The sequence below is a fragment of the Cervus elaphus genome, chromosome 20 (genome assembly GCF_910594005.1).
Source record: "Cervus elaphus chromosome 20, mCerEla1.1, whole genome shotgun sequence".
Taxonomy (NCBI): Eukaryota; Metazoa; Chordata; class Mammalia; order Artiodactyla; family Cervidae; genus Cervus; species Cervus elaphus.
Window position 1 is genome coordinate 76,336,069 of NC_057834.1, and position 23,455 is coordinate 76,359,523.

Sequence of the window (23,455 nt, forward strand, 5' to 3'; positions counted from 1 at the left end):
GCTTCCCTCCTTTACTCTGGTTTAGTGGAGGGTTAGAAAGATCTAACTCTCAACTCCTCCCTTTCTGCCTCACTCCACTGCAGTTAATTATAACTGTGTCAAGACATGACAAAAACCCAAAATAAGAGGATCATAGGCAACAGATAGAAAGTCTGGACTTGGACCCCAAAATACTGTAAGTACGATGGGAGAGAAGGATGGCAGAAGACACTGCTGGGTGAACATGGGAAAAATACCTAAGGATTTTAGTTGACATGAGTGCATGTTTTAAGCTAACTGTATCATAGCTTTTATGCAACATATAGCTATATTTATGCTCCATATAGCTATAATATGACTGTAATCTGTGGCCATATTAATTCATGAACCCAGATAAAGGGGCAATGGTCCTTCTGTGCCTGCCTGGTGAGATCACACCTGGAACCCAACATTGAGTCACAGGTTAAAGACTAATTGGACACTGAAATAATCAGGAGCTACTTGTCTACGAACCATTTCCCTTGGAGGAACACAGGAAATTGATGATATTCAGCTGAGATAAAAGATGCCTAGGGGAATCTAAGAATTCATCTTTACCTTTTTGAAGGACTACCTCTTGGATTAAAGAATAAGTGGATTTCTTCCAGAGGCAGAACTAAGAGGGTGCACATTTTAGAAAGTGGTATTTTGATTTAATTTGTACCGGGACATCCACAGAAATAGTTCTGTGAAATAGTTCAGGCCCTTCTCCCTACCAGGACTGAGCCAAATAAGATGACCATCTGTCAAGGATGTTGTGAAGGAATTTCTTGTAATGGATAAAGAAAGTGAAAGAGATCATCTCTAAGGGCTCTGCCAGCTCAAAGTCTATAGCTTTATTTGTCCTCTCAAAGATCCTCAGAGTTAAATTCATTAAAGCTACACAATAAATTATAGAATAACATAAACACAAACAGCTTTAACAATAAGGGTATCTGACAGAGAGCAAACACTGATTCAACAAAGAATACAAGTCAACATTGGCCAAAACAATATACTTTAAATGTTTATACTTACTAAAATGAAAGAAAAAAATGAATCCAGTAAATTGACTGTACTTCAATCAGGAGGTCTACACCTTTTGAAATTTCTTAGACACACCATCTCTGTGATTGTCTTCATTCTAAGAGAAAGTATAAATATCTTGAAATAGCTGTGATCATTCAAACAAAAAAAATTGGAGATACTGTCTTTAGAGACCCTCTCCATCATAAGACATGGCAAGTGGATTTTCATAGCTCAGTTTACTTTTCACACTGGAGGACATTCTGGCAAAGCTACTTATATTATAAGACCCCATCCACAGACCAGATCACATAAGGCCTCTGACCTTCCTTAATTTATAGAGATGTTTCTACAGAAATTTACATGTTATTAATAACATATTTTAAAGTGCCATAGCTACAACATTTGGGTGAACACTTAGCTTTTTCCAGGCAGTCTACATACTCTAATTTTGCTCATTCAGTTGGTCTTACTTGCATTCATCAGATGGCCTGTCAAATCATATAATTTCTGCACTTTATCACACATCTATCCAAAGAAGGCTCAGTGCTCTTAAAATTCAGACTACTAATTCATTAAATATAGTTACAAGTTAATAATTTACACAGCTCAGAAATAAGACTGAAATTCTCTGAAATCATATTATTAAACGTAGCTATCCTTTACATTAATAGGTTTTTGCTTTGTACATAGTAAGTTAATAAAAGCCATTCTTAGCATCTATTTCAATCATTTTCAATAATTTATATTACACATATACTGATTCATTTGAAATGTGAGAACATTTAAAAACATACAAAATTTTTTTTAGTTGGGTGTGAAAATAGTATTTTTAAGTGCCTATGTATCCTTTGAAAAGTTGCTGAGAAGGCTTCTATATTTGCCTGGAATATACAATCTTTTTTTTGGTTTATTAAGTACTCGAAATCCAGCTCAGAGTACTGACCCCAAATTATACTTAAGGTACTTTTAGCAATACTCTTGTAACCTTGTCATTTTCAAAGATCAAAAAGTTAGCATGTCTGAAATTTACTTTGGATTTACCAATCCATGTGTAAAAGCTTCTTTATAACTACTACCCAGGATCAAATTATTTTTCAGGCCAAAAGCACAGAGTGTGGCAACCCAACCGTGTATTAACTCATACTTAGCACCACTGGAGTATGAATTTCTTATTCACAATTCATTTTTAAAAGTCTGACAACATATAATAGACAACTGCATTTATGTGTAGTAAGCACGATAAAGACATTTGGTGTGTGAAACATTTTACATGTTGTTCCACTGCATTGCAGCTGTAATGTGCCAGGAGAGAATTTATTGCATAATTCTAAAATGCTGCCCAGCCATCACAATACTCACTATACAACACAGTTTCCCTAAAGACTGCAAATATATTTTCTACTTTAGACATAAGAAGAAAAAAACAGAATCACAAACTTCCAACTACAGTAATGGTTTTAAAATAACCAGAATGAGAGATTACTATAACTAACCTGTTAGAGGACCACAATTCACTACAAATTTGTGACATTTATTCTAAATTATTTGTAAATCATTTTTCCTGTTCATCTTTTTAAGAATTATAAACTTTTCCTCTAATCACCTTATTTAGACTTCCTTGGATAAGTTCCTCATCAATAAGAGAACAAATAAATATCTATTATTAATAATCTAATATCGGTTTTCTTACTGTCAAAGCACTTTCACTTACATTAGTTTTATACCTACGACAAACCATTATAATAAGTATGATTTGTTACATTTTATAAACATGGAAAATAAAGCAGGCCCAAAGGTATTATCTTGTCCAAGGTGACAAGAACAGCAAGAAATAGTTACAACTAGAACCTAGGTCCTCAGGATAAAATCTCAAGGCTCATCCACACCAGACCACATTGTCTAGGCCACTCAATCCAGTTAACTATGCCAATCTCAGTTCTTTCAAAAGCTAAGAAAAAGTTGAATATTTAACTCTTTTCCCTAACTACAATGGACTGAATATTTGTGTCCCTGAAAAATACGTATTTTGAAATCCTAATGCCCCAACATGACAGGATTAGGAGGTGGGACCTTGGGAGGCAGGTCACAAGGATGGTGCTTTAGTGAACGGGATTGGTGCCCTTATTTAGGGTCCCCAGAGAGCTCTCTTGCCCCCTCCACTTTGTGAGGAAACAGAAGGAACGTGGCCATCTACCAACTAGGAAGTGAGCTCTCATCAGACACTGAGTCTGCTGATCTTAGACTTTCCAGCCTCCAGAAACTTTGAGAAATAAATGAAACTTTGTTGCAGTAGTTTGCTGTATAGCAGCCTGAAGGGACTAAAACATCAACTTACCCCAACATCTGCACTATAAGTGGGTTCCACTTTAATCTTTGGAAAGACCAGGCTATAAATGCATAGCTTTCTGCAATGTCTCCAGTTACATACTATATAATCTGCTTTCTCAGCTAAACTTTTTCTACTAAACATATTCCACTGAACTATTTAAGACTTTATATAAATATATAGCATCTGCATTTAATGCTGTATGAAGTCTCAAGCATTCCCATATATTAAATGATGCTAATTTTTCTAATTGAAGTGCTTAACTGGAGAGTTAGAACATAGCTGTCCTTTGTTGTTACAAAGTTGAATACTGTTTGTGTGTCCAGGAAATTTTTTCCAGACCATATTTTTGCAAACAATGAGGATTCAATCCAAATCAGATCTCTATTTCTAATATACAAAAGCACTAAATCAGTTCAAAGAAACAATGTTAAAAGTAAAGGATTTTATGGTCTTAATCCCATTCCTTTAGCTTTTAAACCTCATTAAAAAATCATAAAAGCTTTTCAAAGCGCATGAATTCACTTGACAATCTCACCCCGAAGTCTCTAAGACTGGAACAACAACATTCAAGTTAGACGGTCTTTACTTCCCACTAGTCCTAATTTTACTTTGAAAGCATTTCCAAAATAACCAGTGAAAAAATAAACAAATGATGATCAGATGGTATTTAGAGTCATTCTATGCTGAGAACTGGACGCTACTTCAAAGATATCTGTCTCTGGCTCCAGGCAGGGACATAGCCAAACAAATCAAAATGGGGTTTCTGTACACTACTCTCACTGATAATTGACTTAAAAAATCACTTTATAGTCTTTCAAAATACTTAGTCCTACTCTTCTCATCAAGATATTTCTTGGGTCTAACATATTTTAGCTGAAATTTAAATTCACTCTGGGAAATAAGGCATTAGTGTCCAGGACTCATTTGCTCCTTTGTTTTATACTAAATAATCCTCTGAACCACTCTTCAAAGGTCTGATGACAATTATTTAGCATTCCTCAAGCACTTGAAGAATCACTAGCCAGTTACTAGTTTTGTGATCTACAAGGGAACTATAGGATTCATCTAGTAAAGTGTTTCTCTAACACTAATGCTCATAAATCACTGGAGAGCTTGTGAAATCATGTGATAAACCCCACTCTCAGTTTCTGATTCATTAGGTCTGCAGTAGGCCCCAAGAATGTGTATTTTTAACAAATTCCTAAGTAATGTTGATGCTGCTGGTGCAAGACTACTTTTTGAGAATCACAAATCTAAGACAGTGGTTCTCAACTTTGGTTTCACATTAGAACTACCTGGAGCACTTTTATAAGAAACTTAAAACCAGATGCCACTCTTAAAGTTGGTGGAAGTGAGGTCAGGGGAGAGAGCTCACAAGATAGACTGGCAACAAAAAAGCTGGGGAAATTGCCTGTCTTTTAAGTCTCCCTGGAAGTTTCAGATGTCTAGAGTGCTCTCCCTCCCCAAAGACTACAAACTAACAGCTACCATCAACCACAGGACCCTTCAGGTGAGAAGGCGGACCAATGAGTCACTGAGCTACAGAGATTTGCAGGATGGATTTAAGATGGAGGGGTAGGGGGGCAGCTGAAAGGTTATTTCAATCATGTGGGCCAGAAATAATACTGAAAACCTTTGCAATATATTTGAAAAGAAGCAGTGAATAAAATAGTCAGTGTAAATGAAAATTCAACACCACTTAGCAACATCAAATATCCGAAGAGAGGACCATGGAGAAGGCAGGATCAAAAGAATTCTGATTCTGATCCTATGGCATTATAGGATCTTCCACAGTTTCTAGCACATGGTGTACAGTAAGTATTTGTACAATAAATAACTGAATGTACAAAAATCCACAAGGCAGAAGAGTATTATGTTCACAGGTTAGGCAGGATGTATCTAAGGGATTAAGCCTCTCCTTGGAGAAGCAAGATCTCGGAAGCATATAGTTGGGAAGGATTTTGGCTAGTTAGTCTGTACATTCCAAACCTTAGTGGCTTAAAAATAAGTTTATTTCTTGTGATTCTGTGGGTGGTTCTTTCACTTCCTGGAGTTGGCTGGCACAGAGATGGCTGGAAGGTCCAAAATGTCCTTATTCATCAGGCTGGTACTCGGTGCTGACTGGAACTTCATGTGAGACTTCTTGTGGGTGTTCGAGCGTCCTCACACAGCATGATGCCTAGGTTCTATGATGGTGCATTCCAAACAGAGAGGTGAAAACTGCAGTTTTTTATGGCACAGCTCTCAAATCACGGTGTCATGCCCAGAATACGCTATTGGCCAAAGGAGTCCATGTACCAGCCCAGATTTATTCGGGAATAAATGCCTCCTCTCAGTGGAAGAACGGCAAAGAATGTGCAGACATCAGTCTACTCTCTACCCACAAATGATTTACATTCCTCTCACATGAAAGCCTCACCCTCTCCCAAGTCCTGCCCTCTGCCCAAAGTTTTATTCCACTATGGCATCAAGTTCAGGCTTAAAGTCCAGGATCTTGTCATCTAAATCATGTTCAGAATACTATGGGACAACACCCTTAAGATTCTTAGAAGCCTTTCTCTCTAGCTGAGAAGAGGCACTGCCTTAAATCTTTCTGAAGTCTTAGTACAGGGCCCTATACCTGTGCCCTGGCCTTTATTCCTACCTTAAGATCAAATTTTACTGCACTAGCAGTAAAGATGGATCTCATCTCTGAGTACCTTTTGCCTGGAAGAGAAGCTAGGAATAAAGAACAGTTTTATTCATGACCCCAGAAAATTCTGAAGTGGAAATAAGTCCTCTAAAAGTCTACTTAAAATCTGAACTGTTTCTTCTTTAATTAATCTCTCTCTTACTTTAGTCCTAAGTGTTTTTAAGAAGTCGATTAGTACTTCCAATATTCTGAAGGAAAATCCAAGCTAGATATACAAATCGATTAGGTTCATTTTCTACATTCCATGTTACTGTGTCAGTCTTGTCAAGTTTTCTGCCAACACGTAACAAGGGTACTGTTTTATATCCTCCAGTAGAAATTTCCTTTCTGCCCTTCCAGCACCATTAATAATCTTCTTATTTCCCCTTCAGGTTCACTGCTACCTGGCCTCAAAGCCAATGCCAGATGTTTTGCTGTGGCAACACCTCGCTTCTGGGTACCGATTTTTATTTTGGTTCTTTATTGCTATGTAACAAACCAGCCCAAAACTTAGCAGCTGAAATAACCATTCATCATTTCTGATGATTCTTTGGGATGAAGAGGCAGTTCTTCTGTTTGGCATGGTGTTGGCTGGAACACTGGGATGGCTGGAAGGTCCAAGATGCCTCAGTCACAGGGCTGGTGTTCTGGCTGGCTGCTTGGCCTGGACCTCAGCTTCAGCTACTGACCAGGGGCCTTGCCACTCCTCCACATGGCTGTTTAGGCTTCCTCACAGCAAGGAGGCTGAGTTCTAACTAAGAAAATTATAAGCACGCAAAAGCAGAAGTTACAAATGCCTTTAAGGCCCCGCCTTACCCCATACCATTTCTGCCACATGTGACGGGTCAGAAAAAATAACAGGGCCAGCCCAGATTTAAAAGGACGGGAAACAGACTCCATCTCTTGATGGGAAAAAAAATCACAAAGTATTTGCAGCCATCTTTAACCCACCATGGGAAGTCCTGAGCACTTAAGTAGCAGATAGTGCCAAAGAAATGAATTCTTTGGAAGAATTTGGTGAAATAAGACTAGAATCTCTCTCTCCTTTATAACATACCAGATAAGGAAGGGCTATCAGACAACAAAGAGTAAAGGTGACTAGAGAAGCAGGTAAAAGAGCAGCACAGTGTTTCTGGAGCACAGAAATCAAAGGATCTGACATCATAGTCAAAACAGAGAAACCAAAGGAGAATAGAGACGGGTAACTGTCATTCTGCAGCTTCTTATCCAAAGCTGTAGAGTGGTAAGGGATCTGTGAAACAATCAAATGATATGCGAAATATTAGAAAAATTACCCTAATCATCTGAAGCCCCAAGAGAAAGTTACTGAATATGACAACTGAGAGCATGTGACCATCTCTAGAAATTCTAATTAAATCGGAGTTGTTGAACTTTAGGGAACATTGCTTCACTTCTTGTTTCTGATGGTTATGAAATACATCATGTATTTAATTTACATGGTAATTGTGCTTTCAGAAAAAACCCTCTCAATTCTTTGATGCTTTAAATAAGCTACCAAATCATCTAGAATAAAATGAAGAGAAGCTGCAGCCCTGTTACTATCTCTTTAACAGCAGAGCATGAGCCACCAGTGGCTACACAATTCCTAGAATGTGTAAGCAGACGGCAACCTCAAACCCTTCTCTAACATCTTCATTGTTTATAAAACTGTTTTCCTGACCCCCTCCCATCATCCTAGGGTCAGCAAACCACAAAGCTGAGCCAAACTCAGCCCCTGCGCAGTCCCTGGGGAATCACACATGCTCTCCTTTTAAATGACAACAGCAGTCAGCAGTTCATTTGCTTCTAATTCTTCCACAGGTGACCTACCTTTCACAGGAGCAGAATCATACGGACTATTTAACCCAAGAAGAAACCATAGAGATCAGAGTCTAACTCTTTAAAATAAAGAAACTAAATTTCAGAGGTGTTTAAGCAGCTTCTCTAGGGTCACAGGGTAGTACAATGTGGGGTTATTGCCTAATTTGAAAAGAACTGGGAAGTTGAGAGCATTGCTTCTGGTCACCTAGCCTAAGTAATAATAGGCTTTCTTAAACAGTTTTAGACCATGAAGCTGAAAAAATAGTCCAGAACATTTCTGTGTTATAAATATTTTAAACCATAAATCAAAATGAGAAGTTTCCCCCCCTCCCTGCTTTACGACACACAAACCAGAATTATATTTTTAAAAAATACTTTCTAGATACTTAAAAATATGATTAAGCCATTGGTCTTAACCCTTTCTCTAAAGTTAACATTTACATGCATTCAGTCATGGAGTTTAGGACTACAAAGGTATACCAAGGATACAAGAGGCTTTGTTTCTGCTTTCATGGGATTTAAAATCCTATTGTGGAGAGATGACATGCATAGTTGAGAGTTAGCAACACCATCTTATACTGTCATTTCAGTGCCAAAATAAGTAGGATGGTGGCCAAAAATAAGCACTGCATTTGGTTCTACACAAACAAAATACCCAAAAAGAATGGGTGAAACATCACAGAGAATAGTAAAGTAGTGCTTGTCAAAGAGAGGTCAGGATTTTAGTCTGTTATGCAACAAATATTTAGAATGTCTACTATGCGCCAGGCAGAGTTCTAAGTGTTAGGGAAATACAGAAATGTGCAAGGTGGACAAGATCCTGGCTCCCAGGGACCTTACTGTGTAGTAAGGAGAGACAGAAAATCAGATACATGCACATGATAAAATCAGAAAAGCTACGAAGAAGACACATCTACGTTAGGCTGGGGAGTCAGGGCAGGCCTTTCTCTTTAGAGGGACCACTAGAATGTAGATGAGAATGGGGCCAACCATCTGATGATATTGGGGGAGATCACCTTAAGCAGAAGGCGCAAGAAGCTTAGGATGTGTGCAGATCAGAAAGGAGGACACTTGGCCACGGTGTCAGAAGCCTGGGGAAAGGAAGAGTAACAGAGGACCTGCAGACAAGATAAACAGTTCAGACAACAAGTAGTAGAGGAGTGGTGGAAAAGCCACTGAAGAGTCATGAGAAGAAAAGTGGTTGATCTGTTATTAGCTTTTCAGAATTCATAGTGAACTTGGTAATTCAACAGGAAAATGTGGATATAGTCAAGAAGTCCAAGTGTCTACCTTCATCTGTAAAAAGAAGAATGCTCAGAAAACAGTAGGAGACAGGTCCACTGTCCTCAGCACTGCTTTACCGGGACTATGTTCAGAGCTGGGTGACACAGCTTTAAGACATATACCATATTCAGAACACTGGAGAGCATGCAATTTAATACAGAAAAATTAATCATTCATTATGTCCAAGTCAAAAGCTCTGCCACAGAGCTAATTCAAGATTAAATTTCCACAACTTAAAAGATGAATGATGCTTGCAGGAAGCAGCAGGAGATGGGACTTGTTTACTTCTGACTTACCTACTTGAGGAAAGCAAGGCCATCTTTTTATTATGGAAACATACCAAACAAACCAATTCTATGCATTAAAAATGCTACCTTAAACAAAAATCAGAAAAATAGAGACATGGAGGCATGGAGTCTAAGCTTCTCATAAACATTTATCATATACTTTAGATCTTTAACGTTAAAAACCTACAAATATCTAACACATACATACACACATATCCTTTCCTACATACAAAATAAACAAAGAATAGTAAGATGATATTTTACCAAAATGTATACAGATTTAATTTTCTGTTTAATTGGTTTTAAAACATCAAAAGGATTTTACTCAAACCATCTGTAAGAACAGTAATCTTTTTACATACTAAGTATTCAGTATTTATTTGCCCCAAGCTACCAATGTAAAAGTAATTATCTTTACCATGTGTTCACAATTCAGAATATTAATCTTACCCTATGAATGCTGGTCAACCGGAAATGCTGCAATTAGTTTCTATTTGAAAAATTCCTAAAAAGAAATCATAAACATACCGTTACATTTTATCCATCACAAACTATAAGACAATTTTATCCATTTTTGTGGTTCTAAAGTTTCAAACATCTATAACAACTTTCTGAAACATACAGAAGATAATGGTTTAATAAAGCAACTGCTGTTAAAGAGGTCAGTTTTAACCTCTCACAAAAGCTGTCAACTAAAACCCAGGGAGGTAAATAAATCACTGGGTGGCACTAGTGGTAAAGAACCTGCCTCCAATGCAGGAGACTAAGAGACGCGGGTTCAATCCCTGGGTTGGGAAGATCCTCTGGAGAAGGGCATGGCAACCAACTCCAGTATTCTCACCTGGAGAATCCCACGTTCAGAGGAGTCTGGTGGTCTATAGGGTTGCAAAGAGTCGGACACAACTGAAATGACTTAGCACGTATTTACATCATAAGTTAAGCATTTAATCCCATCACCATGGCAATTTACAAGGCATAAAATATGAACTTTAAATTTTTAATGAAGAATGAGATAAGCATTATATCTAAGGCACCACTACAAGAAAATTGCTTTCTCTTAACTAAAAGAAAAATTCATTGAAAATATCTATGCTTCTTACAGAAAATAGGGAAACATGGGGAGAAAACAACTTTAATGTTTAGAATCATTTTCTCCTTCCAGTTCTATTTTTGTTTTGGTTTTTGCTGGCCTGCTAGTTTTATACAATTATACCATTATAAAATTCAATGATAAGATATTGAGATCTTTTTGACTCATCATTTCTCATAGGCTTTCTTGATGTTGTAGTTTCTCTAAACATCATTTTTAAATCATAACAGTTCACACATGGATATGTCATAGTTTACAAAACCATTTCCCTACTGAATCATAGATTTTTCTCTTTTTATTACTAATAATGCATATTATTACTAATATGTAACTCTGTTCATGTGATTTCCTTTGCAGAAACCTCTGGAAGTAAGAGTACTAGGCTAAAGAGCATAAACATTTTAAGGCTTCTGATATATCAAATTATTTCCCAGGGAGATTATACTAATTTTCTTTCCTGTAAACAGTATGAGTAATACCCTCACCAGAGGTGGGAATAATCTTTAAAAATAAAAGTCTTTGCTAATTCCATATATGAAAAGAATCTCATTGTTGCTTTACTGTACGTTTCTTTGAATTAGCTTGAATGCTTCCCAACATGTTTCAACAATGAGTTTCATTACTCTTTTCCATTTCACATTTACCTAAACTGGAGTATTCTGCTAAGATACAAATGTAGAACTTAATGCAAACTCTCTCACAATGACAGCTTGTCATCTCAGAGTGAAGTCACTGTTGTCAAGCAAAAAAAAAAAAAAACCAACAAAATGTAGCTCAGTGTTTTTATTCAGCATAAAATCAAATCACTCAAATTCATTTTAGAAACAAAAGCAAAAGTTAACACCTCTCTTCCTCCCCAGCACAAAACAACAGTACAAGCTGGAATAATGAAATGTGAAAGCACTAAATCACAATGCTTCTAAGAATAGAAATAAATATTCCATATTAGGCAAGATCAAAATAGGACTTGGACTGTCACAGTCATTGTGACAAACCCAGCTGCTGAGGCAGCATCAGTGAGTTCCCCAGCTTGTTACAAAACTGGCCTTATCTACCCTCTGAAAAACATTTACTCTCCCCAGAGGCAAGACACAAGATGTTTATTTTCCCTGAAAAAAATCAATCCCAAGATAACCTTAAAAAAATGTATTCTGGAAGATTTGGAGATGACAAACACTGAGAAGTCCCTTTCTCAAATAAGAGGTTTTTTTTCAGAAGGCTCCCAGAACACTCCCAAGGGACCGTGGATTAAGGAATAATAGGGGACAGCCAGCTTTCTGATAGAAACACAAAAGGTCCCAAGGCTTTCACTTTGAAAACTGAGACGTCCAGGGGCTCTTACTTTCAGTGGAGATGGCAGGGTCTGAGGAAACAAACTTCTCTGTAGTAATGCACAGGCCTAGTGTTAAAATTTTAGAATCTGAGAAAGGCCTTCCATTTGGGAGAATTTCTCTCTCAGTGATAGATTCCTTTTAAGATGTAGCAAGGAGTCAAGAATCCTTCTTTACCGTCTAAGCCACCAGGTCAATATGGCAAGAATCACCGCAATGTCATACCTCCTCAACCCGCCTTGTGCAATTCCATAAGTTTAAGGCTTTAGGTTGCGTGAGATGAAAGCATCCTATTTTCATCCATTTGAAAGATTCAAACTCTGAACACCAGACTTACTTAAAATTAAGAAAGGGTATTTCACGTCACCAATGATCCCACCCTAGGATCAGTGTCATGAATCACTGCCTTGAGCCACACTGACCTCCACAGGCTACCTTCACTGTTCTTCCATCTGCTTTCCCAGAAGACTAATAGATCATGGCCTCTGGTCCCATCACCTCATGGCAAATAAATGGGGAAACAATGGAAACTGAAAAACTATTTTCTTGGGCTCCAAAATCACCACAGATGGTGTCTGCAGCCATGAAATTAAGATGCTTGTTCCTTGGAAGAAAAGCTATGACAAACCTAGACAGCATATTAAGAAGTAAAGACATTACTTTGCCAGCAAAGGTCTGTATAGTTAAAGTTATGGTTTCTACTAGTCATGTATGGATGTGAGAGCTGGACCATAAAGAAGGCTGAGCACCGAAGAATTGATGCTTGTGAACTGTGGTGTTGGAGAAGACTCTCAAAAGTCCCTTGGACTGCAGGGAGATCAAACCAGTTAATCCTAGAGGAAATCAACCCTGAATATTCACTGGAAGGACTGATGCTGGAGCTGAAACTCCAATACTTTGGCCACCTGATAGGAAGAGCCGACTCATTAGAAAAGACCCTGATGCTGGGAAGGTTGAAGGCAGGAGGAGAAGGGGACAACAGAGGATGAGATGGTTGAATGACATCACTTACTCAATGGACATGAGTTTGAGCAAGCTCTGGGAGATGGTGAAGGACAGGGAAGCATGGTGTGCTGCAGTCCATGGGGTTGCAAACACCTGGACATGATTGAGCAAGTGAACAATCGCTCTCTCCCACTATTTTATGACATGTAATAAGTTACTGTCTCACGTCCCTTGAGGACTGGGGCAGAATCTTATTTATCTATATTCTTAGGATCTAGCCCAATGTCTCTTTCTAAGGCTAGACTTAGGGCCTGGATATTATGGCAGCTTCCCTGTACCAATTCATCAATGGGGTGTTCAAACATCTCTGGAAAGTTAGTGAAATTAAACTAAAATATTATGCCTTTTCTCAGGGATGATACAGAATATGGCTGGAAGAAAAGGCAAGGAGTCTGCTACTTCTCTTTGGGTCTGTTGAGATCCTGAAACTGGCAAAAGGGGGAACTAGAGGCGCTCTCTGGCTACCCTATTATCTCTCACACAGCTCCTGGCTTCTCTTAACAATGTTGTGAACAAATATTTAAAGAACAGCAGGCTGAAGTGGCATCAAGTCATTAGCCTGCCCAGAGTGACCAGTTAATAGCCCACCTAGGGTGCTCCCATGTCCCAGTCCTACCTTTGCCCTCATCATAAACACTAAGTAATTATCGAGTGAACCAATAATACCAGCTCAGGTTTCCCTGCCCAGTTAGGCACCAAGGGTATGCAGGAGCAGGCCTCGCTCTCTAATGGATATGTGCGCACAGCTCCAGCATAGACAGTGGGCCTGGAAGGGTGATAAGCAAAGCAGTGGAGACAGAGCCGCGGGCATTTCCATCAGCTCTTGACAGGTGCAGAGATTCAGAAGCAGAGGCCAAGCCTTTACCCTTCAGAAAGAAAGGAGAAAAATTCATATTTGCCAACTTACTCACCAAACATGACATCTCACAAATCTGAATAGAGAAGTGCTGTCAAATTCAGCCTGACTGGCTGCATTATAATGACAGTGAGTCAATTTGAATCAGTGATGGATCGCTGGATAAATGCCACAGCATTCTTAAATGACCTTAATATCTTATCAAATCATGACATCACAATTCTTCTTTTGTATGAATTAACAGTATGAGGCAACAAGAAAATGAGTGAGCCAAAGGAAGTATCAAGTTACCACCTAACAAGGATAAAGTGTACCAAGTTATTCTGTGCCCATCTGATGCCCAGTTCACCCTCCCCCAAGACCATGGGCTCTGGGAAGGTAAGGACGTTGCCCAAGGCCTGCCACATATTAAGTCCTCCCTAATTATTGTAGCTCCACAATCCTGTGTGCTATGATCAAGCTGACAATATTCATGTCCTGGGATGGTTTCAGTCTCATAAGACCAGTAACTTCTGACCGTGATCACTGTAAAAAGTGCTGTATCTGCACTACCATACTGTCAACCCAATGACAAAAATAAACTGCCACGCACTGCAAATCAGACTTGTGTTAAGATCAAGCTAATTTCTGACCACAAAGTACAAAAGTGTAATGTTCACCAAGTACTGAATGACCGCTAACACTAAACACAGATGTTTAAAGTAAACACTCCTACTCACTCACCCCCCAAAACAAGTAGTGGTTCCATACCTGGTGCTTCTTTAGCATTAAGGGAGTGCTGGGAGTTGTACCGCTTCTATTAAACTCCATCACCAAGAGCTGGTCAGCTGTCTTCCTGCCTCTCACTATGAGCTCTTAGAAGAGTTCACGTGCCAAGACAGGGGCTAACACACAAGACTCTCAGTAACTGTCTGCCGAATGGAGAAAGGGGGTGGGAGGTGGAAAGGAGAAGGCTCCCACCTAATGTGTATTTAGTGAGGTAGGTATTATGGTCTCAACTCTAATGGTGGGAAAGGTGAGAACGAGAGGAACGAAGAAGCTTGCCCAGGCTCAAGCTCACAAAGCAAAGCCAGAATTCACACCAACTCTGACTAAGAGCCATCTGCTACACCGCCTCCCCAGTGAGCTATGTTAAAAGGGGTTTTATATAGAATGTGATAATGCTTTAAAAAAAACCAAAAACCTACCATCTATCTTTTAGAGAAACTGAAAGACACAATCTAAAACTCAGATCTATAAAGTTTTCCTGTTCATTACTCAGTATTCCATCCAGTGAAACTGAATCACCAACTGCTCCCTCCATCCTGCTTGCCTCTATTAAGTAATTAAGATCAGCATGACAGCCAGCCAGAGCAGGCCTGCATCCTGCTGCCACAGCCTCTTATAGAGAAACACTCACTCCTCCCTGTAATGACAAGAGGAGTAACCCAAGTTTCATCTGTATTTAAATGACGTTTTACATGGCTTTTCTTCCTGGTCTTTCTATTAAAATGAGGTGGCTCAGTAGTAAAGAATCTGCCTGCCAATGCAGGAGACATAAGAGACATGGGTTCAATCCCTGGGTGGGGAAGATCTCCTGGAAGAGGCAATGGCAACCCACTCCAGTATTCTTGCCTAGAAAATCCCAAGGACAGAGGAGCCCAGAAGGCTACAGGCCATGGGGTCACAAAGAGTTGGACACGACTTAGCAACTAAAACAAAATAAATTTATGCCATAACATCTAAATATGACCTTTCTGAATGACTTAATAAAGAAGTACTGCATGTCTTAATCTGTTAGTTGCTTTGTTAGGCCTAGTTCTTATCTGACACGCTCATGAGGAAGGGAGTGTAGCAGAATGGTTAAGATCAAGTTCTGTGTCATTTACCACCTCCTTGATCTTAGATAAACTAAGTATCAGTTTTCTCATCTGTAAAATAACGATGACAATAAGAATTAAATATTTTAAGAATTAAATGAGGTAACTATAAAAATCAAATGCTTAGCATAGCAGGAGGTTCGAAGTAAATGCTCAAAAATGGTAATTTATTAACTAATAGGTATATCTAAAATGAATTCTTCAAAGATTGCCTTTAAAGCATTACCCTGTGAAGAGAAACCAGACTGGATGTTAGGGAGTTTGGTTCTCCATCCAAGTTAGTGATTTCCATGCCAGATTTTGCAATGTATCACATGACTTCAGTTACTACAAAGTGTTGTGAAACACAAATATAAATGTAACTTACCTCAATTATTTAATATATGACACATAGGGAAGACCAAGTATTGTGAAGCCAAAACAACACAGGGTGATGCAACATTTTAAAAAAGTTAACCTGTCCAAGTAACCTCCACTTTTTCATGCAATGCCTATCTTTCCAATCAAGGTTCATGCTGCAGATAAGTCAGATACAGCTAGTGTCACCCAAGGCCAGGTTTTAAAGTCTATAATCACAGATGCACACCAATGTGAATATCTTTTATGCCACAGAACTATACACTTTTAAAATGGTTAAAACTGTAATTTTATGTTATATATATTTTACCACAAAAAATCTCTCATATAAAGAAAGTGAAGTCGCTCAGTCATGTCCGACTCTTTGTGACCCCGTGGACTGTAGCCTACCAGGCTCCTCCCTCCATGGGATTCTCCAGGCAAGAATACTGGAGTGGGTTGCCATTTCCTTCTCCAGGGAATCTTCCCGACCCAGGGATTGAACCCAGGTCTCCTGCATCGCATGCAGACGCTTTAACCTCTGAGCCACCAGGGAAGCCCCTCTCATGTAAAACAGGAAAACTATTCTGCTTCATTTTTTTTTTTTCTTCTTGGCCATGCCTCACAGATTGTGGGATCTTAGTTCCCAGAACAGGGGTTGAACCTATACCGCTGGCTATGAAAGCGTGGAGTCCTAACTACTGGACCACCAGGGAATTCCCCTACTGCTTTAAAAATGAGCATAAATGGATTACACAAATGAAATACACAGCAGGCCCCATGTACCAGAAAACATAACAACACATAAAAATATAGTTATAGTGTGTCAAATTTGCTTTGTCCACAATTCACCAATTATTATAACACTAAATATTTCATTATGAATTTTTTGGTTACTTTTAATTGAAAGGATTTGAGTGGGGGAGATATGATCTCACTAATTTGCCCAGAAAGTCGTGGGTCTCTTTTATACTAGATAAACAGCCATATATGAAGAAGCTAAGACATTCAAAAATCTTCTAAGTGACTAGTTAGGTAAACACACACATGAGATCTTTTTTTTTCCTCCTAAAAGAAATGAAGAACCCCCATGTTTATAAAAATCATTAATAACTTGTGATGAATTTGCAAAGTATTTGATCCTCCTGTTAATCTTTTATTAAGAGGTCAGTTCAGCAAAAAGCATCTAGGATAGCCTTATAGGGTGTGAGACAGGGTGGAGGGAGAGGTTGGTGGTAACGTGGAGAGATTGCATGTAGGTGTGTTTGTGTGTGGAAGTGGTTAGAGAAGATTCACCATAATCCTTTGCCTCAGTGATAGCAGACATACTTACTGGGCTCCTAGAGTGGTCAGTCAGTCAATCCTTGAGGCTTTCACAATAACGCACAATTTTGTAGGACTGTCTGGTTACTTCCTTGGTCTCTGCATTATGTGTGGCAGAAATGTCCATTCAAGGCATGAGTGAATAAAGGTAATGGTCCATATCAAATGAGAGCCAATTTAAAATGAGAAATAGCTGCTCTGCCTCTCTACAGGGCTATGTTGAAGAAGGATGAGGGAAACGTAGTAATGAGATTGGATGTTTAAATGAAGGAAAGTAACCATCACCATGGCATAGGGAAGAATCAAGACTCTGAGGCATCATGCCCTAACAGAAAGAATCCCTGACTAGGTATGGGAAAACCCAATTTCTACTCTTTACTTTATATATAACTGATCATATGTCAGACAAGTCACCTCACCTCATCTGACCTGACTTCCCTCACTTGTCACGTTACAGAGAACCAAATGATAGACCCTCCACTCCCAGCATTCCACTATCCTGTGAGTTGACTAACTGAAGCTGGAGCTAAGTGAGACCTAATCTGAAAAGATCACTTTGGAGTGATGAGAGTCGAGCAGGGCTTTAAGAGAAGAAAGCGATATGATCAGGAAAAGCATTAACCTGAAGGTAAATGCTGTGTTTTCTTAGAAAGAGAGTACACTGAATGGTATGCAATTAGAAACTAATAAATTGGTCTTGCCAAAATGAGAGGAAAAGTGGGTCACCGCAAGAAAGGAAGGTCATCAGGTCAAGCATATGATGAAAGAATTGATTTTAATTGAGCTAGAAAGGTAAGTGAGAACCATGGAAGGGTCCTAACACCACCATCCCTTAGGCAGCAGGGTTTGCCAGGATTCAGTCCCTGGCCAGTAGCTTCTCTGCACATGCATATGCTCTCCTGGGGGACATCCTCTATTAAGAATCGTCCACATCTTCCTGCAGATGATTCCCAAACACTACATGACAAGCCCAGCTCCCTAATCCCAAGCCACAGAATCACCTCCCCATTATCTTCCTGGCTACGCACTGAGATGTGTGGAAAACTGAAATTTAGCATGTCCCAAACTGAACCTGTCACTTCTTCTCAACACCCACACCAAACCTGCTCTTCCTGAGTGCCTGAATATTGGAAGCAACATTAACACTGATAGCTGAATGATGCTGAAGGTTGATGGCAACATCCAGAACTCAGGTACCTAACCCCAAACCTTCTTTTCCTCTATTCTCTGAAATCAATTGGTTCTTTTCTTAAACTATTCCCTTCTGCATCCCTGCTACCACTGCCTTGGATGAAGCCTGCCTCATCTTTGGGGAAGACATCTGGAAAAGTCTCCTTTCTTGGCTTCCTCAGTTCCAGTTCCATACTGTAGCTAGAGACCTCTTTTGAAAACATATCATCTCCTGACTTGGTTATTTGTTATTATAATGTCTCAGGGGGGTGGGAGGGAAGCTGGCAATGGAATAGCAGGGAAAGGAGAGCTATCCAGCCCCTTTTGTGGTTTTATTAGCTCTTGCTATTTCCTTCCCCAAAGGCTGGGCAGACTGGACCTTATTCTGTGATCACCAGTCACTTGAGAACAGGTGTTGCTCTGAGAATGTTCTGGAGCTGCTTTAGGTGATTGCAAACTGCCCACGTTTTATTTATTCATATCTTTTATTCTCCTAACCCTCCACTCCACCCACAAGGAAGAGTAGGAGGTAGGGGCTGGTTTTCTCTGCTCACAGTGGAAAATGTACACTGGAACAATTCCCAGGCCTGCCTCCACCGCCATCTGCAGGGGCTAAAGCAAACCACTCACTTAGTCCGGCCACCATGTCCTAGGCTTTGAAATAGGGCCAATCTATACTGCCCCCATGACTTGTATACTGCCCCCACTACTTGTAGTAGTGATAAAGAAACACTGCAGAAGCACGTTGCAATAATTAAAGGTGTACATAAATGTAAAGGGGAACCCATTAGAGAAAGCCAATTTTTTTGCTGGTAAAGTAATTTTAGAGGAGGGTGCTTCTGGCCTTGGAGCACTATCCTAAATTGAAGCAAACCAGCCCATGAAGTGAGCCTTATTTATACCACCTTGGCTCCAAGAAAACAAAACAGCAAGTGTTACAAAGTCATGGATGCCCCCTCACATCGAAGTCCCACCACAAAGCCAAAAACAATTTTTTTAAAAAGGCACAGGGGTCCAGGTAGAAATATGTGACCAAAACACAAAACTGCAATAGTCTCATCACTGTGAGAAAACAATAACTCAAGGACATGGGTCTTCTCCAAATTCACCTTGCAATAATGGACTGAAAATGGGCCATTCATACTGTCAACTAGGGATGAAAGAGAGAGAGGAAGGAAGGAAAGAAAGAAGGAAGAAAGAAAGAAAAAGAAAAAAATAACACCCACAATCTCTGGTTCACAATGCCAAAGAAATGCAGCCATGCCTGTCTGCCCAACCCAGAGGCCTTTTAAAACATTCTATCAGCCAAGACTGCTTATCTCTTCTGGCTCCTGTTTTCCTTGCAAAGTGTGGGAAATAAAGGGTCGAGCAAGAGCATTAAGAGAGAAGTAGGTCAGTTTTGAAAAGCAAGCTCTTATATCATCTACTTTTCAGAGGTTAAAAAGTCCACCTTTACCTTGGTATTAAATCAGTGCTTCCTATTTGCAACCCTGGTTAACGGTTGCTGGTGGTCAAAAACACTGGTTTCCATTTGCTCCTCTGCTAGAGCAGACAGATGTCTGGTTTCCATTTAGGGTAAACATAGTGAGTTGTCTTTTTCTGACATTACCTTCTCTGACACCAACTGGGTAGACTTCGACGCAATTTCTTCCGACACTTAGGTTAGTGCAAGATTCCATAGGTTTATGTGTAGAGTCCCACAAGACCGCCCCGACTTTAGATGCCAGTCTCAAGTCCCAGGGACTCAGATGATCCACACTTCTGTCCAACGTGATTACAACTTCAGGGGTTCCCACAACCCCCTTCTTAAGCTTGATAATTCACTAGAATGATTCATAGAACTCAGGAAAACACTTTATGCTTACAAGTTTATTGTAAAGGATACAACTCTGCAACAACCAAATGGAAGAGATGCACAGGGTGAGAACTTCGTGGTGTGTGTGGGGAGGGCGGCGGAGGGTGTGAAGCTCTCATGCACGAAGTATGACACCCTCCCAGAACCTCGATATGTCCACTGATCTGGAAGCTCCCAGATTCTGCAGTCTAGGCATGTTTCTGGAAGTTTCATTACATAGGCACGATTGATTAAATTACTGGCCACTGGCGATTAGAAATCTCTCGACACCCTCTCTTCCCTCCTCAGAGGTCAGCAGCTAGACTGAAAGTTCCAACCCTCTAATCACCTGGTTGCTTCCTATGGCAATCAGCCCCCATCCAGAAGCCATCTAGGGGCTCACCCAGAGTCACTCTATCTGCATAAACTTGGGTAGGGTTGAAAGGGGCTCATCCTGTGTAACAAACGATGCTTCTATCAGGAAATTCCAAGAATTTTAGGAGCTCTGTGCTATAAACTGAAGGTAAAGACCAAATATACATGTATTCCTTATTATACCACTCATGGCATCACATTGCATGAGAACAGTCTTACAGGAGGGCTAATTCTTATTCAAAATAGTTGCAGTCTGAAACAGTGCCAAGTGGTCCACTTAGAAAGTCAGGTTCACCTTCAAAGCCCAAACAGAGCAGGCAGTCACTTAAGCCATGGATGTCCTGAGTTAATGACTTAGAGAAGTTACTTCTTAAGGGACACCTTTGACCAGGACCTTCACATCTGGCTTTTTTAGTTTTCTATTCCTTGCTTTCACAGCATTTATTACACACCTTTGTGTAATCATTCAATTGAGGTTTATTTCTCTTCAACAAAAATGATAAGCTCTAGGAGGTCTGGTCTACATGTCTCAAGCTTATCATTATATGCCCAGGGCTTATCAGGCAGTAACTGCTATTAAATATTAAATGAACATTAAAATAATTAAAATTAGAACCTCCTCCCCTTGCTTGAAGCAAAAACCAGAACCATTTCCTACAAACACTGCATCATCTAATCTTCAAATCACCAGAATCCTTTAGGAAATTAAGTCTCTATTCTAGCCCTGTCAGCAGGGCTAGAGAAAAGAGGTTTAGTTTAGGCATGGCCTTAAGAATAATTTGAGGCAGCTCTGGGGTTACTGAGGTGATAAGAGGAAGGTCAGGCTTCTGAAAGAACCCACAAAGAACTGTAGTAACAGGAATCAGGTAGATCATCCACATTCCAAAGAAGGGGAGTGGTAGGGTTTTCACACCCTGGGTTGGCTTTGGGCTTCAGAACTCAAGGGGACTCTGTGGCTTCATGTGGTGTTAGTAAAGGAGAGAAACCATGTTCTCTCTGAAAGTTTAGAGTTGTGATGGCTTCCAGGAAATAACAGCCACACTCTCTGTCTGGAAGTTTAATACATGACTTCTAAATCAGGGTGGGGCTTTGCCTGGCTCAGTGACAAATTCACCAGCACAACAGGTATCATCTTTGGTCAGTGACCTGGGTTTCTCCACTGTGCACAGCAAATGAACCTACGATTATTTCTCAGCAACAAACCTGAAGGTAGAAAGATTGTGCCAAGAAAGCTAATGGTGTCTTTTTTTCCTATCTCTATTTTTTTCCCCCTTAATTCATACACAATAAATAACATTTTTCTATTTCCACCCGACAACATCGTGTGTTTCTATTGTGGAAAGTCTTTACTCATTGAAGGAAGGCAACAACAAAATCACCGTCAGTTGAACAGAGACAGAAACGAAGAGGGTCCTATGTGCCACCAACTTGGTCCCAGCCAGAGATGGGGTTCAGAGAGTGTAGGAGGACTGTCACATCTTTCATTCACTAGGTATCCTCAACAATCATGACCTAGCCTCTACTGGGTGCAAAGTATCATCCCAGGTGCTGAAGGGGAAAGAAAGGTGTCAGACTCATGACATGAACTTCAAAAGGAGCTTATGCTTTGGTAAATAAAGCAGGAATACAAGAAAGATCAAACAAATGGATTACATAGTTGTGTTTTAAGGTAATATATGCTAAGGAAATAATAGTCATTGCACAAGATTTATAAGTTGGACCAAGAAAAATGCACAGGATTTATATAAATGGGAGGTAATGGGATGAGACGGAGAAGGCAATGGCACCCCACTCCAGTACTCTTGCCTAGAAAATCCCATGGACAGCGGAGCCTGGTAGGCTGCAGTCCATGGGGTCACGAAGAGTCGGACACGACTGAGCAGCTTCACTTTCATTTTTCACTTTTATGCATTGGAGAAGGAAATGGCAACCCACTCCAGTGTTCGTGCCTGAAGAATCCCAGGGATGGGGTCACACAGAGTCGGACACGACTGAAGTGACTTAGCAGCAGCAGCAATGGGATGAGAGATAGAAGGGAGGATTAATAAGGGGCATATAATATTTTATGTGAAGGGATGGGGAACAAATAAAAAGGCAGAAGGATATTTCAGAAGTTAGTAAAGAGATTGGAGTGGAATTTAGTGTGGATGGAGTGGAATTTTTGAGACAATAATGGAGATGAGTGTAAAGTAGATTAAGGTTAAATATTAAAGTGAGTTGACTCATTGGAAAAGACCCTGATGCTGGGAAAGACTGAGGGTAGGAGGAGAAGGGGGCGACAGAGGATGAGATGGTTGGATGGCATCACCGACTCCATGGACATGAGTTTGAGTAAGCTCTGGGAGTTGGTGATGGACAGGGAGGCCTGGCGTGCTGCGATTCATGGGGCTGCAAAGAGTCGGACACGACTGAGTGACTGAACTGAACTGAACTGAACTGAACTAGATTGTCAGGCTAAGAATTTTTCAAGATGCATCTCAGCCCTTGGTATGTAATAGGCACCTGAGAAATAACTGCTTTGGGATACAAATACCACTTTTAGAATTAATAGTCAAGTATTTTTATGAGAGCAGAAAGGAATTTAGAGTAGAACATACAAGCAATAGGAAACTACTGATGGCATGTGAGCAGAGGAATGATGGGAAAAAAAAATTTAAGGGCATATTAGTATATATGAGGCAAATTAATTTGAAAGCATAAGGAAGAATTCATTGGAAAGGATTTGAGGGTGAGAGCAGTAAGCCTAATTCTATATTAAGGTATACATCACGTCACCTTGTAAAATAAAACATATTGGGACTTTAAATACCAAGTAGAAAAGCAGTTATGCTTAAAAATATTAAGCTTTCAGATTAGCC

At 39.8% G+C, this 23,455-nt stretch overlaps 1 protein-coding gene across 4 annotated transcripts in view; it reads right to left on the bottom strand.

Moving 5' to 3' along the window:
- LRRC8B (leucine rich repeat containing 8 VRAC subunit B) overlaps positions 1-23,455 on the bottom strand; it is a 65,088-nt gene that overhangs the window by 13,495 nt on the left and 28,138 nt on the right. For all 4 annotated transcript variants that reach the window (XM_043878875.1, XM_043878872.1, XM_043878873.1 and 1 more), the window contains exons 2-3: positions 9,869-9,923; positions 1,036-1,141 (exon numbers count right to left, since the gene is read on the bottom strand). The gene's annotated coding sequence lies outside the window, so the exon portion shown is untranslated. The remainder of the gene's footprint in view (positions 1-1,035; positions 1,142-9,868; positions 9,924-23,455) is intronic.